Source organism: Puma concolor, chromosome B3, assembly GCF_028749965.1.
Source record: "Puma concolor isolate L17-30 chromosome B3, mPumCon1.1.hap2, whole genome shotgun sequence".
Taxonomy (NCBI): Eukaryota; Metazoa; Chordata; class Mammalia; order Carnivora; family Felidae; genus Puma; species Puma concolor.
Genome location: NC_141672.1, coordinates 98,606,626 through 98,627,772, shown reverse-complemented (window position 1 = coordinate 98,627,772; position 21,147 = coordinate 98,606,626). Strand labels below are relative to the sequence as shown.

Below are 21,147 nucleotides of genomic sequence, written 5' to 3'. Positions count from 1 at the left end.
TGGTCATAATAGCTACATTGTTTTCTCAGTCTATATTCTATATTTTTATTTTGGTTGTTTAAAATTTTTCATATGATTGAAATATTTTATTTTTTAATTTTTTAATGTTTATTTTTTGAAAGAGAGTGGGTAAAGGGTAGAGAGGGAAGGGGACAGAGGATCCTAAGCAGGCTCCTCACTGACAGCAGAGAGCCCAATGTGAGGCTCAAACTCACAAACTGTGAGATCATGACCTGATGTCGGATACTTAGCCGACTGAGCCACCCAGGTTCTCCTGACTGAACTATTTTAAAAATCACAATAAGTAGTTCCATTTGTAAATGTTTTCATTTATGATCTACTTTTTTTCCTTGACATAAAAAGTTATTTCTTCTCCAGATGTTTGATAAATATACAGTTGTTTTTCTCTAATTTTCATTTAATCTACTAGAATTTGGGTAAGGTTCTCATTTGTCTCACAGTTTCTCTTTAGGCCTTTATAATACCCAAGACACTGTCTTCTCTACAACATGGTTATTGTATTCCTCTTTTAAAACCCAGTAGGACTAAGTAAGCATTAAAGGGTGTCCTCTGTATTACAGCTAATCATGCATGGGTTAGACTCTCTGCTTGAGTATTAACTCCTTGGGGTAGAAACTCTTATATTAATCATTCGCCCTGCCCAGCCACCCTGCCTGCCCTAATTTCAAGCACAAGAATGTGCTCAAAATTATATTTACAGAATGAATCAAAAGTCAGGAGCCTTTGGCTTTACTAAATATTTTCATTTTTTTTTAATTCTAATTGATAAACTGTAGTACTCTAATGGAAAGATGGTATACCTCTAAATTCAGTTACATGTAAATTTAAGTGGTGTTTTGCTAAAGATACCCAGAAAAGTCTCCATCAAGAAGTGTGACAGTTTTGTGGGAAGCAGATAGATGCAGCTTTCAGACAGAACTTATGACATGGGTCGTGGGTGAATTGATTTGGCCTAGAAGGAAAAGAAGTGTGAAAATACACACACACACACACACACACACACACACAATTGTCTCCCCAACATGTTTTCTGTGGGGAAAAAGCAATATCCCCACAGATTTTTCAGCTTATAAAATATCTTGCCTGAGTAGAGTGTTTCTGTGAAAAGTGCCCCTGGCCCTCTGATTGGTGAATTGAGCTGATCTGGGCCCCAGGGATCAGGCCCAGAACTGAACAACCTGGAGCAGAGTTGGCCTGGAATCTCCACAGTCTCTAGTGCTGCTCCCTTGGACTCATGTGGGTCTGAGGCTGACACACTGGCACAACCAGGAAGTGGGGACAGAGAGGAGGGAGGACGAGTCCCTCTTCTTTGGGAACAGCCAGCAGAAAGCTATTTTACTCAGGTCCCAACCATGGCAAAATTCCAGAGGGCTCTAAATTTACGCTTTGGGGTTTTATTTGTAACTAAGTCAGAAATGATGAGGGAAACAAAGGGAAGAAAAATGCAGTTTAAATTAAATCTCCTTATACCTTGCAGCCCACTGGTAGATATCAGAGACATGCAGCGTGTAACATTCCTCCAGAATTTTATGGCTGCCTTAATGCGTTAAAGCTTACATTTCATTAAAAACTAAAAGTAACCGGGGCGCCTGGGTGGTGTAGTCGGTTAAGCGTCCGACTTCAGCCAGGTCACGATGTCGCGGTCCGTGGGTTCGAGCCCCGCGTCGGGCTCTGGGCTGATGGCTCAGAGCCTGGAGCCTGTTTCCGATTCTGTGTCTCCCTCTCTCTCTGCCCCTCCCCCGTTCATGCTCTGTCTCTCTCTGTCCCAAAAATAAATAAACGTTGAAAAAAAAATAAAATAAAATAAAAGCAACCTCATCTTCACAATAGCTAAATCTTCAGGGTCCTGTAAGACCCTGCTTTCAGCAGACACAAATTTCTTAGAAACTTAGTTTATCTTTAACCCTCTTCCCTCCACAAACTTAAAAGTACATAAACAGTCACTCCTCACAATCCTTGTGTGTAGCTCTTTCTGCCCAGGGGTCCTGTCCCTGTGCTAGAACAAAACCACCTTTTTGTACCAAGAATATCCCAAGAATTCTTTCTTAGCTGTTTGCTCATGAACCCCACTTCAAATTTTATCAAGCTACTCCAAGAAGTCTTAGCTGATCTCTTGGCTAAAGAAGAATGGGACACCTTGATTGACTAGTCCAGCTACATGCCAAGCAGAAGGGAGAAGGTCATTGCTAGAAGAATGCAGAATACTTGTCAGAAGGATCATCAGATGCCACCTACGTGGATGTTTGTTAAAACGAATGTTGAACATCAGAAATCTGTGGAATTTCAGATGCAGCGATGTAAATAGTCTGTGTTGGATTGGCAGACCTGGAGTAGGCGTAGGGCTATTTATATAACTCCGTTATGGAGACTTTCGATGGTCTCCCAGGGTTCTCTCAGCCTCTGAACATTTCACTTTAGCAAGAAATTGGGACAGTAGATACTTACGGATGAGGTTTTTGGGGTGATAGTGAGGTTCACAGGGTCCGGAGCCAACAGCCAAGAGAGAATTCTTGAAGATATCTTTGATGCAAAAAGGTGATCTTATTATAAAGCATGGGGACAGGACCCAACAAAAAGAGCTGCCCTGGGACCAGGAGGAGAGACTGGTTAAATACTAAGAAGTTGGGGGAGGTAAAGTCCAGGGGAACTTTCCAATGGGATTTTCATATGCTAAAGAAGACTCATTGGATACTGGAGGCCTAGCTATTGTCAAGAGAAGGTTGTTTTCCCTCTAGCAACACATTAGCATTAAGAGAGTAGGGAAATTCAGGATAAATGTTTTACTCTGCCAGCCTCAAGTTTTTGTCCACGGGCTGCAGGTCATAAGGAAATTTAGTTCTATCTGCCATTTCCTTCTGCCTGTGTTTCCCACATCACTATGGGTGATGTTGGGGGCTCCAGGAAACGGAGTCTATAGGTTGCTGGAGATTAGGCTATTGATAAGATTGCCTTTTTCTTGGGATTTACTAAGATATTTGTAAATAGATGGAGACTCGGTCCTGCAGGACCATGATCTCTATCAGTTAACCATTTGTTTTTCCCCTTTCCTTTGTTCTTGGGCAGCCAGGAGTGCCTGAGGAATAGCACACAAATCCCACCTGGGTGGGTTGGGAGCCTGTCAGCTTGCCTTATGCTCCCTCATCACTTACATGTATTATATTATGTGCAATTTCAATCTGCTTAATGTGTCAAGGGTAGCAGCACACACTCTTATTTTTAATATCTCTACCCTGAAGCAGACAGTTTCATGTGTCATACACTCATTGCCCAACACATATGAATCATTTCTCTTATGATTTCCACTCCAGGCATACCTCACTTCCAAGCCCCTTGGAATACCTATTTACTCTAGAGAGATTTTTATGATACTATCTAACACTTACTATGTAAGTTACTGTTTTCTTTTTGTCTTGCTTCGTTTTTATTTTGGGTTTTTTTGGGAGCCATTCACAGGCATCTGTTTGCACAAGAGCAGGGGAGGGGCAGAGAAAGAGGAAGAGAAAATCTTAGCAATCCAGGTCTAGCACAAGGTCCTACAACACTGGCCTCAATCTCGTGACCTGAGCTGAAATCAAGAGTCGGACACTTAACCGACTGAACTACTCAGGCACCCCTGTAGGTTACTGTTTTAACGATTTCCTAATTTCATTAATCCTCACCACACTTATAGGTTGTAATTACTATTATAACTAGTCTTCACATGAACAAAACGAGGCATCATAAAGGTTCAGTAATGTGTAGTTAACGAGTAGTAAAACTAGAGCATAAGCCCAGCAAACTGATTAATTCAAAATTTATGCTCAGAACCATGAAAATATAGGGTCTCTTCTCATTGATATAATTTGAGGTATGTGAGAAGAACATTTGCTTTAAGAACCTGAGAGCAGCATTTCGGTGGCTAAGTCAGTTAAGCGTCTGACTCCTGATTTTGGCTCAAGTCATGATCTTACAGTTTGTGATTTCAAGCTCCAAGTCAGGCTCTGTGCTGACAGTGCAGAGCCTGCTTGGGATCCTTTCTCTCTCTCCCTTTCTGCCCCTCCCCAGCTCTGCTTCCTCTCCCTCTCTCTCTCTCTCACAGAATAAATAAGTAAACAAACAGACAAACAAAAAAGAACAAGAACCTCAGATTTCAAGACTTCAAGATTCTTCTATAAACCTTAGAATAACATATTTTATGAATACATTTTAAATTCTGCAAAATCGAATGTTACTTTGTTAAAGTAATGTGGTAATATCCCTAATGACCTGAAGGCAAACAAAATAATTTAGAGTTAATCCAGCAAACACTGAAAGGATGGTTTTGCTCATTTTTTATTGAAAATATTTACATGAAGATATATTCTTGCATTTATACATTGCAACAGGACAGTTCATATGGATAAAAATTAAAATGAGATTTCCCATTATATTTGTATTCCAAATTATTATGCTTTATAATGTGCATTTATTTGTATAAATTCATTTGGATAAATGTATAAATTCATTTGGATAAATTCATTAAATACTACATCATTTACAAATAAGAAAAGTGAAGATCCCATAAATTTCTCAAATGATATTTAAAAGTGTTGTTTGATAAATATGGCACTATTTCGAACTGGAAACACAACCAAGTATGGTCTACCATCTCAGCAGGAAAATTCAGTTTCCCCAAGACAAAGGGCTTCTTATTGAACCTGTAAGATTTAAAATAATAATTGTAAGGGTTGCATTTGGCATGTAAACTAGTCAATCTGTTAGCCAATCCATTAAGAATTATTAGGTATGTGGATATTCATGTTAAGGACCCACTGAGGTTCAAAGATTGTTTTGACCTTTTATGTCACTGCTCAAGGTCATCTCTACTTCACATTATCTTTCCTTACTTACGTGCTTCCAAGGTCTAAAACTAAGCATTCCCTATCTCAGACTGAAACTGCATTATCTAACTTTTTTCACTACCCCCAACCACCAAAACAGTTCTCAGAGAGATCTGTGGTCACTAAATGCCTTCTCATTCACAGCCAATTATGTTGCACATATGACTTCCTGCCTGACCTAGATTTCAACACAGCCCCTCCATTTCCAGTTTCCCATTACCAGATCATGCCTACTGCCTGATTCCCTAAGCCTGCTCTCAGATTACGGAACAAAGTTACTGGACACCAGTGTACCTGGTCTGACCATTGTGGATAGCTTGGAGATTGGTGGGAATTGCCACTCTATTGATTTAGCTGGGGGCAATGGGACTGAAGAAAGGAAAATTATCTGGTCAGCCTTGCAGCCATCCAGTTTCACACGGGCATATCATTAGGATCTTAAGTTAATGAAGAAGACTGATCGGATTTGTCTTGTTCTGGCTGGATTTCAAATTCAGGAAGCTTAATTAGAATGGAAATTATTTTCTCTTGAGAGATTATACTCTGAAATATTTCAAGTGACATTTGATGGATCTGCTTCTGATTTATTTCGATAGGCTCCATCAAGAAATCTTTTGATGTAGAACAATATGTCTGGACCCTTTTATTTACACTAGGATATTCTAATGTGTTACATCTGTTGGGGTCAAAGAAATCTTGAAATCTGAGTGGATCTGATGTCATGCAGTCTGCATTAGCTTTGCAGTCCCAAAATGGAAACTAATATCTATATACCAACATAACTTATTTGAATATTTTATGAAGACTTTATCCCCTGTATTAGAGAATACTTTTAAAGCAAACAAATGATTATATTGGCATTATCTAGTCTTTATTTAAAACAGAATAAAACTTCAGATTGACTGTGATTTCCATTGGCTTTCCAAAGGAACTTTTATTAGAATAAATGTCCCAGCATTCCAGCCTCATCACTACCACCTTTGAAACATCTACTGATTCTGATTTTCCCTGTCTTTCTTATAATTCCTTATTCCTTTTAACATCATTATTTCCTTCCTCCATTCTTTATATTGTTCCAAAATGAGTTCCAGTTGCCTTTTCTGTTGTTGATGATACTGGGATCCATTTATGCCCCAGTCACTAGGCATCTTTGTCCCCTAAGTCCCCTTGAAGACTCCTGATCAAACTGTTTCTGCAGTTTTTGCAAACTACAAATTTCTTGCTTCTACTGATATTGACAATGAATTATCTACCCCTTAAAATGCTATATTCCCTGTGCTTAATGTGTAGGAAGTGTTTGACATGAGTTAATTAAATAACTGAATGAATAAATACATCACATTTGTTAATCTCAGCTATTTTCTGGTCCCCTACCTGTGATTGCAGTGGTCTCTTCTCTCCCTGATTAGTTTTCCTGCTACTACGTTTGGTTTCTGCTTCCTAAAACTACTCACGTTATGTTGTTATTATTACTTTCTTCAGTGCACTTTCTGACTATATCAGTCTTCTTTCTCTCCCATTTCTATCAATCCTTGGCCACAACTGGTAATCCTGTTGAGGTTGAAATTCGGCTGTGACTTCCTTAGATCTGTCTGTCTCCTATCTCTAGAAAAGTACACCTAGATGGCATTTACATACAGTAGATCCCTGGTGATCTGAGCAAAATTTGTTCCAGAAAAGTAGGGATATCCATGTTCAGGAAAGTCTTAGAAGTGGAAAAAAAGGTAGGGAGTTAAAACCACTCAAAGAAACTTGGTTGTAAAAGAAAAGAAAATAAGAGTGCAACTAGAAGGGAAAACAAGTATGACAAAAGGCTTTTTTAATAAAATAAATTCAAATACTGTTATAAGCTGTGAGGAAAGAACCTAAGAGAGGAAGATATTGAAAACACTGAAGGCAGAGGTGTGGCCTTGAAATCAAGCACAGTGTTGGAGGATATGGAAAAACATGAGTGCTAAAGTACAGGCAGAAGTATTAGCTGAAAACAAAAATAATTTCTTTTATTGAGGCAAGTGGAAAGGAATAAGAATGAGTATGGTAACTGTAGAGAGAGAGATAAGAATCCTCAATTTTCATTTTAAATAGGAATAAAGGTCATCTGCTAAAGTAAGTCAGTAGCAAAGAGAAGACCGGAGGAGAGGATAGAGACGTAGAATTATCAGTTACCTTTTTCTTTTTTTTTTTTTTAACGAGATTATCCAAATATTCTGGATATAGTAAAATATATCACCTCATCGCCGGCAGCATTGTAAATTGGCAAAATGTTTTTGGAAATAAATTTGACCTCAAAAATATTCATATATTGGGATCTATTAACTTCGCTTCTAATAAAATAATTGAAAATGCAGTTTAGGTACAAAAATGTTCATTGCAAAGTTGCTCATGGGGAAAAAAACTGGAAACAATCTAATTGTCCAATGATAGACATGTAGCTCTATAAGGAAATGAATCATAATTAATTACTTATAAATACATAAATCAAAATAATTATTAATTAAATAATTATGGTATGTCCACACAATAGAAATCTATGCAGACATTTAAATAATGTTTATCAAGAGTATTTAATTTCATGGAGAATTTCTGTCATGAAAAATAAATCTAGTGACTTTTCTATATTAATTAAATATGCCATAGACTAAATATAAAAAGAAAATGAATAAAAAGATAGCAATATGTAGAATTATTCTTACATTTTTATTTATACTTTCCAGTATTTTCTAATTTTTCTATCTTCATCATCAAAAAACACACATTAAATATTTTTTTAAAACTTTGGTAAATTGTTAAGAATAGTATGGGAGAGGAGACACAAGAGGAATAGTTTCTAAGTAAAAATAAAAATGAAGATAAAGTGGGCAAAATAAATTGTGGACTCCTGGAATTCAGCTAATTAACAACATTGGATATTCTCTGAGTCAGCATTGCAGAAGTACAAAATGAAGATTGCAAATTCGGGTCTCAGATATGTTAAACATTTAAAAATGTGTGATTTCAGATAAAAGCTATACATTTGCATTTCTTGTTCTTATTGAAAAAAAAATAAAATGCAAGTTCAGCGAACACTGGGCCTCCATATTTATACAGTAATAGGCCCTGGACATGTGCTATGGCTGTCCTCCTTAGGTGAATTATGTGACTCCAGTTATCCACAATCTTCACCTTATACTCCATTGTTTTCCTGACAATGAGATTAAATGTCAGTTGCCTTTTGTTCATCATTGTGCTTTTCTATATGTGTATTTTTTTTACAGTAAATAAGTGTTTACAGCAAATAAATAATTTTGTTACTATGTCTATTGAAACTAGAATCAAATAGATGTACTATCTGTGGAACATTGAGCTAGGAGATTAAGGGTACATTTTAATATTCAGATTCAGTCTTTACTTTCAGGGGATTATCCACACATATATAAAATAGGATAAGGATATGTTCTAGCAACATCATGACAATATAAAAAATAAGTTACATATGGCAGAAAAGGAAGAGCTTTCTATAGGTTGGAGTAGTGCTTAGTGAAAGAAGGAAAATTGAACCATGTGGAATTGGGTGAGAATCCCGAATGAGAGGGGGATAGCAAAGATGAGAGACTGGAGACTTTCTCAGGGACAGGGGAATTAGTGTTACTGCCAAGGTTCATTTTGGGGAAGAGTGACTAAAAGTTCCAGAAAAGTGAGTTAAGGAAGTTAGTATTTTGAAATTCAGGAAGAGGAATGTGGAAGTTTATTCTTTGAGGAAGCTATTGTGCTCTTGAACACAAGAAACCAGTGTTTCTAGAAGTCTAATTTGGAAAGAAAGTGATTTGAAGGAAGAGATTAGAGAAAGATGAGAATTAAGTGAAACAATCTATATTTATTCACAGTCAACAAGTTCTTATAGAGCACCTGTTACAAGAGGCTCTCTGTTAGGCCCTAGGGATACACAATCATCAAATTCCTTGACCTCAAAGATATATTCAAATGGACATAGATACTGAACATGTATGTAAGTAGGTACAGCATGGCAACAGAATAAAGGGATTTGTGTGGACAGGATCCTACTGGAGTTAATGTGATCAGAGGAAACCTCTCTGAGAAGCGCCAATGATTTGAGTCTTCAGTGATGACCATGAGACTGTACGTGAGAAGAGTATTAGAGTCAGAAGAAATAACAAGCACAAAGGTCCCAAGAGGAAATGAGCATGGTGTGTTTAAGGGACCAAAAAAGAAAAAAAAAACCCAAAAAACAAAAAAATAAGGCTGCAGAAATGTAGTCAGTAAATACATTAGGATAGGAGAAAGGGTGAGAGAGGTAAGCAAGAACCAGATTATGTAGGGACTTGCTGGCCATGGTAAGGACTTGGACAGTCTTCTCATTGACCTGTGAAGCCACTAAAGAGCAGAATGACACAATAGGACTTACTCTTTGGAAAGAGTACTTTGGTAATATGAAGAAGGGACCACAAGAGGACAAGAATGGACTGAGGAGACCCGTAAGAAGGGCAACAAGCAATAGAACAAAAGAGAAGTAAAAGAGGCTTAGATCACGGTTTATCAGTACAAGTGGTTTCAAGTTGTCAGGTTTGAATATATTTAGGAAGAAGCACTCATGGGACTTAGTAATAGATTGGAAATGGAATATAAGAATAAAGGGAAATTTTTAATTGGTTGTGGTTCTGAGCAACTGAGTTTGGGCATGTGAATAAATGAAAACAAAGGAAAACAGTGTTGTGGCAGTATATAGAAGTAAGATTTCTATTTAGAAAATCTTAAGCTTGATATGTCCATTATATTTCCAAAGAGAGACAAATGTACAAGGAAGCACTTAGATATATAAGTCTGGAGCTCAACAGAGGTTAAGAATGGAGATGTGCACTTAGGAGTAATCTGGTGGTATTTAAAGCCATGGTTTCTGAGCAGAATCACCAGAACAAAGAAAAGCCAAGAAGAAAGTCCTAACATAACTCACCATTTTGAATTTGGCAAAGTGGTGGATTAAAGCTCAGATATGTCTAATTAAATCAGATCCTTTTAACAATATCCTAGAAAATAAATTTCTGGAGATTCTCATTTAAATGCTAATTTAAAGATCAACAATATTCTTTTTTTCCAGACAGTAGAAATGTATTTATTTGTTTGAAACAAAGTTATATAAATTGTATTATTTTTCTTCTTTCACTCTATATGATGTTACAGCATACACACAACTTCCTAAATAATATAGAATGGAAGACAACTTGCAGACTAGTACAGAGAGCAAGGTAGGGTGCATCTAGGATTTTATGAAGATGAAGGATAAGGTTTTCTTTATTTTTTTATTTTTTCCTTCATGATAGTATAGAAGTGATATATATGTGTGTATGTGTGTGTGTGTATACATATATATATGAGAAATGCTGAGTCTTATTATTTGATTCTATTTATTTTATTTTTGTTTCAGAAAAGTATTTAAATTCTAGTTACTTAAAATATAGTGTAATAGGTAATATTGGTTTCAGGAGTAGAATTTAATGATTCATCACTTACATATATAATATTCTCTAAGTCATTATTGGCTGGCCCAAAAAAAATGCTTCTATGTTCTTTTAAAACATATTGACTATTGGGGCGCCTGGGTGGCGCAGTCGGTTAAGCGTCCGACTTCAGCCAGGTCACGATCTCGCGGTCCGTGAGTTCGAGCCCCGCGTCGGGCTCTGGGCTGATGGCTCGGAGCCTGGAGCCTGTTTCTGATTCTGTGTCTCCCTCTCTCTCTGCCCCTCCCCCGTTCATGCTCTGTCTCTCCCTGTCCCAAAAATAAATAAACGTTGAAAAAAAAAAAAATTAAAAAAAAAAAAAAACATATTGACTACCTACTTCTTAAGACCTGTAAACTTTAAAGTGGCCTAGTCAACAGTCTGCTCCCTCAATAAGCTGATGCCTTTTAAATCTTTTCTCATTTACAAGGGAATAAGAAGAAGCCATAGTGACTTCCTATTTTAGGCTGTGATGTAGCAAACCAATTAGGGAAAAGTTTGATTTTTTTTTAAAGAATACATACAGCTATGGGGGGGGGGGGGAAGTGTGTGTGTCTGAGTATATGGGGTATTTGTGTCTGTGGGCAAGAATTTAAATAGACTTTTAGAATCACTGAAGTCAAGAAAAATTGTACTTTATAACCTTAAATTTCACCCTGATCATTTAAAATAATTTTATTAGAACCCTGTTTAAAAGACAAATATGTTTATTTGTTTAAATAATACTAGTTTAAAAATACTATTGGCTTAAAAATACTAGTGTAATTCCAACTTTAATACTCAAAAATGATGATGATGATGATGGTGGTGATGGTGATGGTGATGATGGTGATGGTGATGGTGATGATGGTGATGGTAGTGATGATGATGATGGTGGTGATGGTGATGATGGTGATGGTGATGATGGTGATGGTAGTGATGATGATGATGGTGGTGATGATGATGATGGTGGTGATGGTGATGATGGTGATGGTGATGATGGTGATGGTGATGATGATGGTGATGGTGATGGTGATGATGTGGTGGTGGTAATCGTGGTCATAATCTTTGTGGAAAAGGAAAATAGGCTGTATTTTTAGTACTGTTTCTACTAGCAGGAGAAAGTGATCCAGAAGTTCCTGCATTGAACTGACCAGCATGAATCAAATAGCTGGGAGAGTTGGCCCAATAAGAAAACACTTGTAAGGAGTAAGATTTTTTTATCCTCAGATACCAATGCACATCAAAGTTTAAAAAAATGTTTTAATGTTTATTTTTGAGAGAGAAAGAGAGACAGAACATGAGCAGGGGAGGGGCAGCAAGAGAGGGAGACACAGAATTTGGAGCAGGCTATAGGCTCTGAGCTGTCAGCACAGAGCCTGACACAAGGCTTGAATTGACGAACTGTGAGATCATGACCTGAGGCTGAGCTGAAGTCAGACACTTAACCAACTGAGCCACCAAGTGCCCTCTTTTTAAAATTTGTTTAATGTTTATTTATTTTTGAGAGAGAGAGAGAGACAGAGACAGTGCATGAGCAGGAGAGGGGCAGATTGAGGGGAGACACAGAATCTGAAGCAGTCTCGAGGCTCTGAGCTGTCACTACGGAGACCAACACGGGGCTTGAACTCAGGAACCATGAGATCATGACCTAAGCCAAAGTCAGATGCTTAACCAACTGAGCCACCCAAGTGCCACTCATCAAAGTTTTTATCATAAGCAATTGAAGGACATAAAATACCCAACTACAACTACAATGGTCAAGACCCATAGTTTTTTAAAGTGTAACATTAATTCCTTCAAAGTTTTAGTAGAGGTTAGCCACAAAATGAAGATAGGCAGGGCATTATGAAAGAAAATAAACATGGAAAGTGTTAAGGTAAAGTTAAAGGGACTTTTAAATTATAGTACATATAGGAATCTTTAATATGCTAATATGCTTTGTGATTTTCCAAGAAAGAGATCTGTGTATACAGCCCTTTAACTAGAGCCCTTGACTAGAACTTCTAGTCTAAGGCAATCCAGGAAAAGTGGCAAAAATAGCATTATATGAGGGACAAGGCTGAAGAAATATTACAAGAATTTGATGACATGAAGAATAGATTCAAATGAATTGTAATATGTTGCTATTTAAATTTGTGTTTTTGTGTATAGAATTATCATTGCTATCCAATGACTTAAAAGAGCCTCACAGCACCAAGTAATATAATAAGGAATTACTGAGCTGGTTATGAGGAGATTGAATTTTAATTCCTATTTTAATCATCTTCTTGATCTAATCACAGAACACCTCTGAGGTCTCACTGATTCATTCATTACTTCAGGGAACACTGAATGTCTCTGTTATAAGAAACATTGTTCTAGCTGCTAGGGATAAAGCAATGAACAAGAAAGATCAAGTCCTTAACATCATAGAACTTACATTTTAGTATGGAAGACAGACAGTAAATGTATATTTATAATTTATATTATATTTATTTATTGTATACATTTATAATATATATATATTGTTTACAGGCAGTAAATATTTCAGCTGATTTTAGACAACATGAAGAATAATGTTGGATAAGGTGTTACAAAGTGAAAGAGGGGAGTAAGGGTTAGTTACTTTCTCTACAAAATGAGGAGGCTGAACTCCACTAGTAATTTTCACAGTTTTTTTTTTTTTAATTTTTTTTTCAATGTTTATTTATTTTTGGGACAGACAGAGACAGAGCATGAACGGGGGAGGGGCAGAGAGAGAGGGAGACACAGAATCGGAAACAGGCTCCAGGCTCTGAGCCATCAGCCCAGAGCCCGACGCGGGGCTCGAACTCCCGGACCGTGAGATCGTGACCTGGCTGAAGTCGGACGCTTAACCGACTGCGCCACCCAGGCGCCCCAATTTTCACAGTTTTTAAGTAATTACATGTAACAAAGACCAAATAAATTAACTTTTTAACTTTCCCAAATAAAGTTTATCATTCTTATTTAACAAGAAGGTAAGAGGGAGGCAGTTTAGGACTGGTAGAATGTTTAATGATGTCACTACAGTCCTGGGTACTTTCAGTGTTTCACTCACTGTGCTTAGGGTATAGCTTTTATGCTCATGGCCATTATGCAAAACAGCTGTTTCACATTCATGTTCCAGGCATAGCAAAGAAAGAAGAAGGAATGAAGAGTAGTGTCTGCATTAGGAAAGTGACTTCCTTAGAAATCCCCAGGAGAAACCCCTTTCATCTTTAGGGAGGCTGGGAAACATGAATATTTTTCGCTGACTGAGTGCCTCTGCTGAAAAATATTCAGCTACCCTGAACAGGACTGAGTAGAAATTGAATAAGCAACTAGTATGCTGTATTGCTTAGGGGACAAATGTATGTCTACTTCAGCATCCAAAGTACTCTCGTAATAATAATAATATTGAATATTGCAAAACAATATTCATACTGTTATTCAGCATAAAACTAGTGGAAATATTAATAATAATATAATAAATCCAGAGATGGGTAAATCCTTCTCATCTATAACTCCTAAGAAACTCCTAAGGAACACAAAAAGCAGTATTCATTCTTCAGCTGTCTGTACACATTCTAATCTCACAGACAGCTGGAGAATACAAAACTCATCTACAAGGGATTATATGTATTATTAGTTAGATATACTGCTTAGTTATGCTAGGATATATTTTAATTATGTTTATAGAAGCATTCTAAAATATAGTTTATACAAAATGCTTTTATTTTATCAATTTATGAATATTCAATTACTTCTTCTAAGATTTAAATCTTATCATGCCTAAATCTTCTACAAACTATCTTTCAAAAGACAAAGACATTACCTACTGACTTGATAATTTCATTTCTTTTTTTTTTTAATTTTTTTTAACGTTTTATTTATTTTTGAGACAGGGAGAGACAGAGCATGAACAGGGGAGGGTCAGAGAGAGGGAGACACAGAATCCGAAACAGGGTCCAGGCTCTGAGCTGTCAGCACAGAGCCCGACGCGGGGCTCGAACTCACGGACCGCGAGATCATGATCTGAGCTGAAGTTGGCCCCTTAACCGACTGAGCCACCCAGGCACCCCGAGAATTTCATTTCTAAGGAAATACCTTAAAGAAATAGTCCTCATAATAGAAAAGGCTTTATTCATGAAAATTTTCACTGGATAACTATACATATTTAATTTGGAAGCGTTATAATTATCACTATAATACAATGCAGAACAGAGTGAAAAATAAACATTAAATAATAAAGGATTATAAGGGTGTGGATTATATTGGGCATTTTTAAATGTAGTCAACTTTTAACTAACTTTTATTTTAGAACAGCTTTAGATTTAGAAAATTGAGATCATACAAACAGTTCTTGGATGTAATTTGTCTGACGTTTTTCTCACGATTAGACTAGAGTTATGGCTTTTGAGAGAAAAATCAGAGGTACAATGTCAATTTCATGACAGCATATCAGAGGTACATACATACTATCAATCTGATTTATGACTGGTGATGTTGAACTTGATTATTTGGCTCAAATAATGTTTATTAGTTTACTGTAAGGTTACTTACCTCTCACTTTTTAAGTATTCTTTGTAAGAATGTGACTACTATGCACAGCCATACTTAAGGAATAATCACACTGCCTCTCCTTTAGGGTGGAACATCTTCATAAATTATAAAATTTCTGCATTAGAGATTTTTTTTCTCCCCATTTATTAATTTATTCAATTATTTACTTATATCAGTATAAACTCATAGATACTTTCTTTATACTTTGAGTTATAATCAAATAATACTATATTTTGTTGTCAATTTTTTCTAGCTTTGCCCATTTAGGAGATCTTTCAGTTGGCTCCCATGCCCCTCTGCCATTCCCCCATCAATGTGGGTTTGGGTTTGCTAATTTTTTGTCTCTTTGTGTGTGTGTCTTCAAGCACTCCCTTACTTTCTAGAATATAAAGATGAACTTCAAACTCATCTTGAATAGTTCCTTCTCTAGTTCTAGAAACACCTATGTCTCCAAGGAGCTTTGGTATTAGAAAATATCAAGTATTGAATGGCATTAGAAATCAAGATTGGGGGGCACCTGAGTGGTTCAGTCAGTTAAGCTTGGCTCAGATCACGATCTCACAGCTGGTGGGTTCAAGCCCTTGTCAGGTTTCTGTGCTGACAGCTCCTACCCTGAAGCCTGCTTCAGATTCTGTGTCTCCTTCCCCCCCCTCCCCCCCCGTTCACACTCTCTCTCTCTCTCTCTCAAAAATAAAATAAAACGTTAAAAAGAAAAAAGAATAAATCAAGATTGGGTGTTAGATGTACTAATTAGTGCTAGGCTGTCTTTTCTGTTTTTAGGCCCTCTCAGCTGACAGAGCAAATATATGTATATACACAGATCTACAATGTTTCCATACATAATTGCCTACACATGAATGCTTACTAATGTCTCCAACTCTTATCCATTACCATACGGATCATTCTAGCCTCCTGTCCTCAGTAATCTATAAATTGCCAATCCACCAGTGAGAAACTTGGCTTCGCTCCCTTATAATTCATTCACATATCATTCAATTCCAATATACAGATACAGAAATATCATATTGCTTAACAGACAGAGTCACCCAGGCGCCCCCAGACTCAGACATTCTTAATGTCTTTGCACCTTACAGGAACCCTATCTTTGTTAAAGATATTAACATTAAACACTATATTAACATTAATCTTAGCTTATGCTTTCAATGCTCATTAAAGAACAGTGATTTCTCAAACCTTTTAAGAACTTGGACTGCACAAATTCTTAACGTGAATTTGATGGGGAAAAAAGAAACTTTATTGATGAGAGTCCAGTGCTTATGTATTTTTCCTTGTGTCTTTGGTGTTAGAATCCACTAATTTCCAAATTTACTTGTATTAGCACCTTTTTCCAATCTCTATCAGAGAGACTGTTTCGTACAATTATGGTAAATTTCTATTCTTTTGTCACAGTCTACATTGCTTCCTGAAATCCCATGATCTTCTAAATGATTTGTTAATAAAAATAATTTGCCTACATATTAAAGTGCACTCTTGGTGTTATAAAGGTCTATAGGTTTTGACAGATCTATAATCTCACAACTCGATCATTACAGCATCACACATGAATAGTACTGTGGTTTAAAAACAAACAAACAAACAAAACCAACTAACTTCACCTACTTATCCCGACTCTGTCTTTTCCTGAATTCCTGGCAACCACTGATCTTTTTTTCTATAGTTTTTAAGAATGCAATATAATTGTGATCTTACAGTATATAAACTGCTAAAATTAGCTTATTTCACTTAGAATTGCATTAAAAGTTTATCCATATCTTTTCATGGCTTGATAGCTTACCAATTTTTATTGGTAAGTAATATTTTATCATAGGAATATAGCAGAATTTCTTTATACATTCACCAAATTGAAGGATATCTTGATTGTTGCCAATTTTTGGTGATTATTAATAAAGCTGCTGTAAACATTTGCCTGTAGGTTTTTGTGTGGATATAAGTTTTCAATTCAGTTGGAGAAGTACCTAGGAGCACAATAACTGGGTTATATGATAACACTATGTTTAGCTTTGTAAGAAACTGCCTGTCTTTTTTTTTTATGTTTATTTATATTTGAGAGAGAGAGAGAGCGCGCACAAGCAGGTGGGGGGCAGAGAGACTGAGACAGAATTTGAAACAGGCTCCAGGCTCCAAGCTATCAGCACAGAACCTGATGTGGGGCTCGAACTCATGAGGTGTGAGAACATGACCTGGGCCAAAGTCAGACACTCAACCAGGTGCCCCTGAAACTGCCTGTCTTCTGAAGTAGCTGTATCATTTTTGCATTCCTACTGGCAATGGATGAGAGTTCCTATTTGTCTGCATCCTCACTAGCATTTGATATTGTCAGTTTGGGGAATTTAGCCATTTTAATAGGCGCTTAGTGATATCTGTTGCTGTTTTAATTTATATTCACTAGTGAGGAGTGATGTTGATAGTCTTTTTGTATGCTTACTTGCTATCTGTATATCTTCTTTGGTGAGATGTTTATTGAGATCTCTTAGATGTTTAATTGGGTTGTTTTTTGGTTTGTTTTGTTTTTTGAGTTTTAGAAATTCTTTGTATGTTTTGGATATAACTTCTTCATAAGATGTATGTCTTAAAATATTTTATCATAGTCCATGACTTATTAGTTTAATTTGTTAGTAGTGTCTTTTCACAGAGCAGAATTTCTGAATTACAATAATATTCAACTTACCAATATTTTTCTTTCATGGATTGTGCTTTTGGTGCTGTATCTAAAAACCCATCACCAAACTCAAGGTCATCTAATTTTCCAACATATGGTCTTCTGTTGATCTTTGTGTCTATTGTTATCCTGAAATTACACTGTCTTGATTACTGCAGTGTAGTCTTGGGATAAGTAAGTCTTAAAGTCAGGTAACATCAGTCTGCCAACTTCATTCTTCCTCAGTCTTCTGTTGGCTATTCTGGGCCTTTTGCCTTTCTGTAAAAACTTAAATATCAATTTGTAAATATCCACAAAACAGCTTGTTGGGATTTTGATTGGGATTGTGCTGAATCCATAGATCAAGTTGGGAAAAAGTGACATTTCCAATACCTGAAAATGAAAATCTATTCATTGACTTAGATCTTCTTTGATTTCTTTCATCAGAATTTTGAGTTTTTTCTACATAGAGACCCTTCACATATTTTGTTGGATTTATAGTTAAGTATGTCCATTTTTTTGGTGCTAATACAAATAGTATACTTTTGACTTAAAAATGCAACTATTCATTGCTGACATATAGAAAAGCAATTGGCTTTTGTATATCAGCCTCATATCCTGTGATATTGCCAATACTTGTTACTTAGTTCAAAGATGCTTTGTTTTGTTAGTTGTATGACATTCTTCGTTACACCTTGTAATCTGCAAACAAAAACAGTTTTGTTTCTTCCTCCTCAATCCGTATATTTTTTATGATGTTGTGATTTATATATTTTGGCTCTTGTCCATGTTTTCTGGCTCGCAGCTCCCAAAACCTTTCCTAACTCATAAGAGCAATGGGAACATCTTTTGTTACAGTTGGTCTCTTGTCCTTACTTCTTAGATACTCTGTTCTGGGCTTTTCTCTTTACATTTTAGTTGTGTAGGTTTCTATTCACGTATCTTCAAGCTCATTGATTCTTGCCTTGACTTGTCCATTCTACTGATGAGCCCATCAAGACATTCTGAATTTCTGTTTTTAATTTCTAGCATGTCCTTTGGTTCTTTCTTACAGTTCCCATTTCTCTGCTTACATTACCCATCTATTAAGGTGTACTGTTTCTTTTTTTTCATTAGAACCTTTGACATATGAATGATAGTTATTTTAAATGCCTTATCTGATAATTCCAAAATCTGTGTCATCTCTGAGTTTGGTTTTGATACTTGCTTTATCTCTTCAGTCTGTGAAGTTTCTTGCCTTTTAATATGCCTTGAAGTATTTTAGTGAATATCAGACATAACACATTGGATAATAGAATATAATATAAATGTGCCTTTATCATGACTGCTAGGTACTAAATTGTGCCCCGCACCCCAAATTTATATGTTGAAACTCTAACCTCCGATCTGACTATATTTGGGAATAGGGGCTTTAAGGAGGCAATTAATGTTAAATGAGGTCATAGGGTAATGTCTTAATCTGATAGGATTGAGGTTTACTGTCCTTATGAGATATCTCTCTTTGTCTCTGTCTCCCTCCCTTTCGGTCGGCCCCTCCCCCTCCCTCTACCCTTCCCTGTTTCTCTCTCCCTCCACTTGCACTTCTGTGCACACACAGAGGAAAGACCAAGTGAGGGCACAGCAATAAGGCAGCCCTCTATAGGCTAAGAAAATAACTCTCATCAGAAACTAAACATGGACCCTGCTGGCACTCAGATCTTAGACTTTCCAGCCTCCAGAACTGTGCAGAAAGAAATTTTTGTTGTTTAAGTCACTCTTAAGGTATTTTGTTATGGCAGCCCAAGCAGACTAACACAATGATGTTTCCTGTTAATCTGGATAGGAGTTGGTCTGTGTTTAATGTTGCTAGAGGTGCCAGAGGCTTCTGTTTGGTCTGGTGACTATTTTTGTCTCTTCTGTTGATTTCATTTCCCTAATAACTCCTTCTTAAACAGCATCTGCATCTTGCAGCTCTCAGTTGTAATCCACTGCTGTTATACTGGAGCCCTGTTGATGCAGTGTTAAGGTGCCGGGGAGGAAGGGTTTTCTGTAGTCTTAGGACTCAATCTCAGACTTTTAATGGGCCTGTGTCCTTGGGCTGTGACCTTGACAAGTGTTTCTTACCTCTGGTTGTATTTCAAAATGGTTACTTTCTCCCTCAGAAACAAGAGAGGACTTTTCTTGGATCTTCACCAGGAGAAACTGGTAGGGTATACGTTTATGGCTCCAGTGGCTTCTGCCCCAGATAAACTGAATGTTTCTGTGATTTTCTGTTTTCACCTGTACCTACAGATTTCAAGGTGTGGTGTACCCTGTAAACTAAATTATCTGATGGATCCAAAAATAGTCATTTATTTTTTACTGCGTTCAACTTTTCTCTTGTGAACATGAGGAGTGATGACTTCCAAACTTTTCATATGCCAAAGTGAAGACCAGAACTTGATCACTCACTTACCATACAGAGCATTACAGCACCTGAGCTTTATCAAATTTCATTACTTTTTCTAGCCACAATTCCTAAATAGGTCTCTTAAACCTTATTTGGGATGCATTTAAATCAATATGCCAACTTTTTGTTGCTGTAATTTTAAAATCTTGGCATGTATGGCATATACTTAAATAAGATTAATGCCTATATTTTAACTTTTCTCAAAAATCATTAGATCCTTAAGGTTTCTTGAAGCCTACAAAATACCAACTATTCTAAAAATAATAAGATATAGAATTAGATGTGTTTACTGGCAAATTTTATTCACAAATTCAAAAGCTATTTACCAAATATTTTAGTCACTAGTAATATTCCTAACTTCAGTACAGAAATCTTGCTTGAGCCTAACAGAGATTGTATTTAAAAAAAAATCTTTGGGGAGCCTGGGTGGCGCAGTCGGTTAAGCGTCCGACTTCAGCCGGGTCACGATCTCGCAGTCCGTGAGTTCGAGCCCCATGTCAGGCTCTGGGCTCATGGCTCAGAGCCTGGAGCCTGTTTCGGATTCTGTGTCTCCCTCTCTCTCTGCCCCTCCCCCGTTCATGCTCTGTCTCTCTCTGTCCCAAAAATAAATAAAAACGTTGAAAAAAATTTAAAAAAAAAATAAAAAAAAATCTTTTACACTGCAAATGAAAATTTTTACTCAAAAAATGAATTTGTTCACCTTAACATAGTTATTATAAACAAATTGTTAGTCAACACAACAAAAACTTCAAAAGAAACTCATTTCTGCATATTACTCATATTGTCCTTAGGGAACACTGACTTCATAAATAAAGAAATTTAATGTTCTATGTGAAGTACCATGAGCAGAGGCAAAAATAAACATATATTCTTACACTGGCCATCAGAGAGTCCAAGACGATGTTTCATTATATAATTCCTTTGAAAAACAAAATTACTTATTGCTATGAAAGGTCATCTCAAAAAAATTAGACAACCATTCGTAAATTTTTGTAAACAGTGGTATAATTTATGATCAGAATAAAGGTCTTACCATTCAGGCTATTTGCCAATAGTGTCATGTTTGTGAATAAATTACAAAAATTAAAGCTTGTAGCTATGCATTTACCTAACAATTTATATTTTTCATTCTCTACTAAATTTAAATTAGGCAGGTGGTATCCT

At 36.5% G+C, this 21,147-nt stretch overlaps 1 long non-coding RNA gene across 2 annotated transcripts in view; it reads right to left on the bottom strand.

The window, feature by feature from the left end:
- Nucleotides 1-4,523: 4,523 nt before the first annotated feature.
- The window catches only part of LOC147580232 (uncharacterized), a 57,303-nt gene continuing 40,679 nt past the window's right edge, over nucleotides 4,524-21,147 (bottom strand). For both annotated transcript variants that reach the window (XR_015252663.1, XR_015252664.1), the window contains one exon: nucleotides 4,524-4,687. This is a non-coding gene — a long non-coding RNA (uncharacterized LOC147580232). The remainder of the gene's footprint in view (nucleotides 4,688-21,147) is intronic.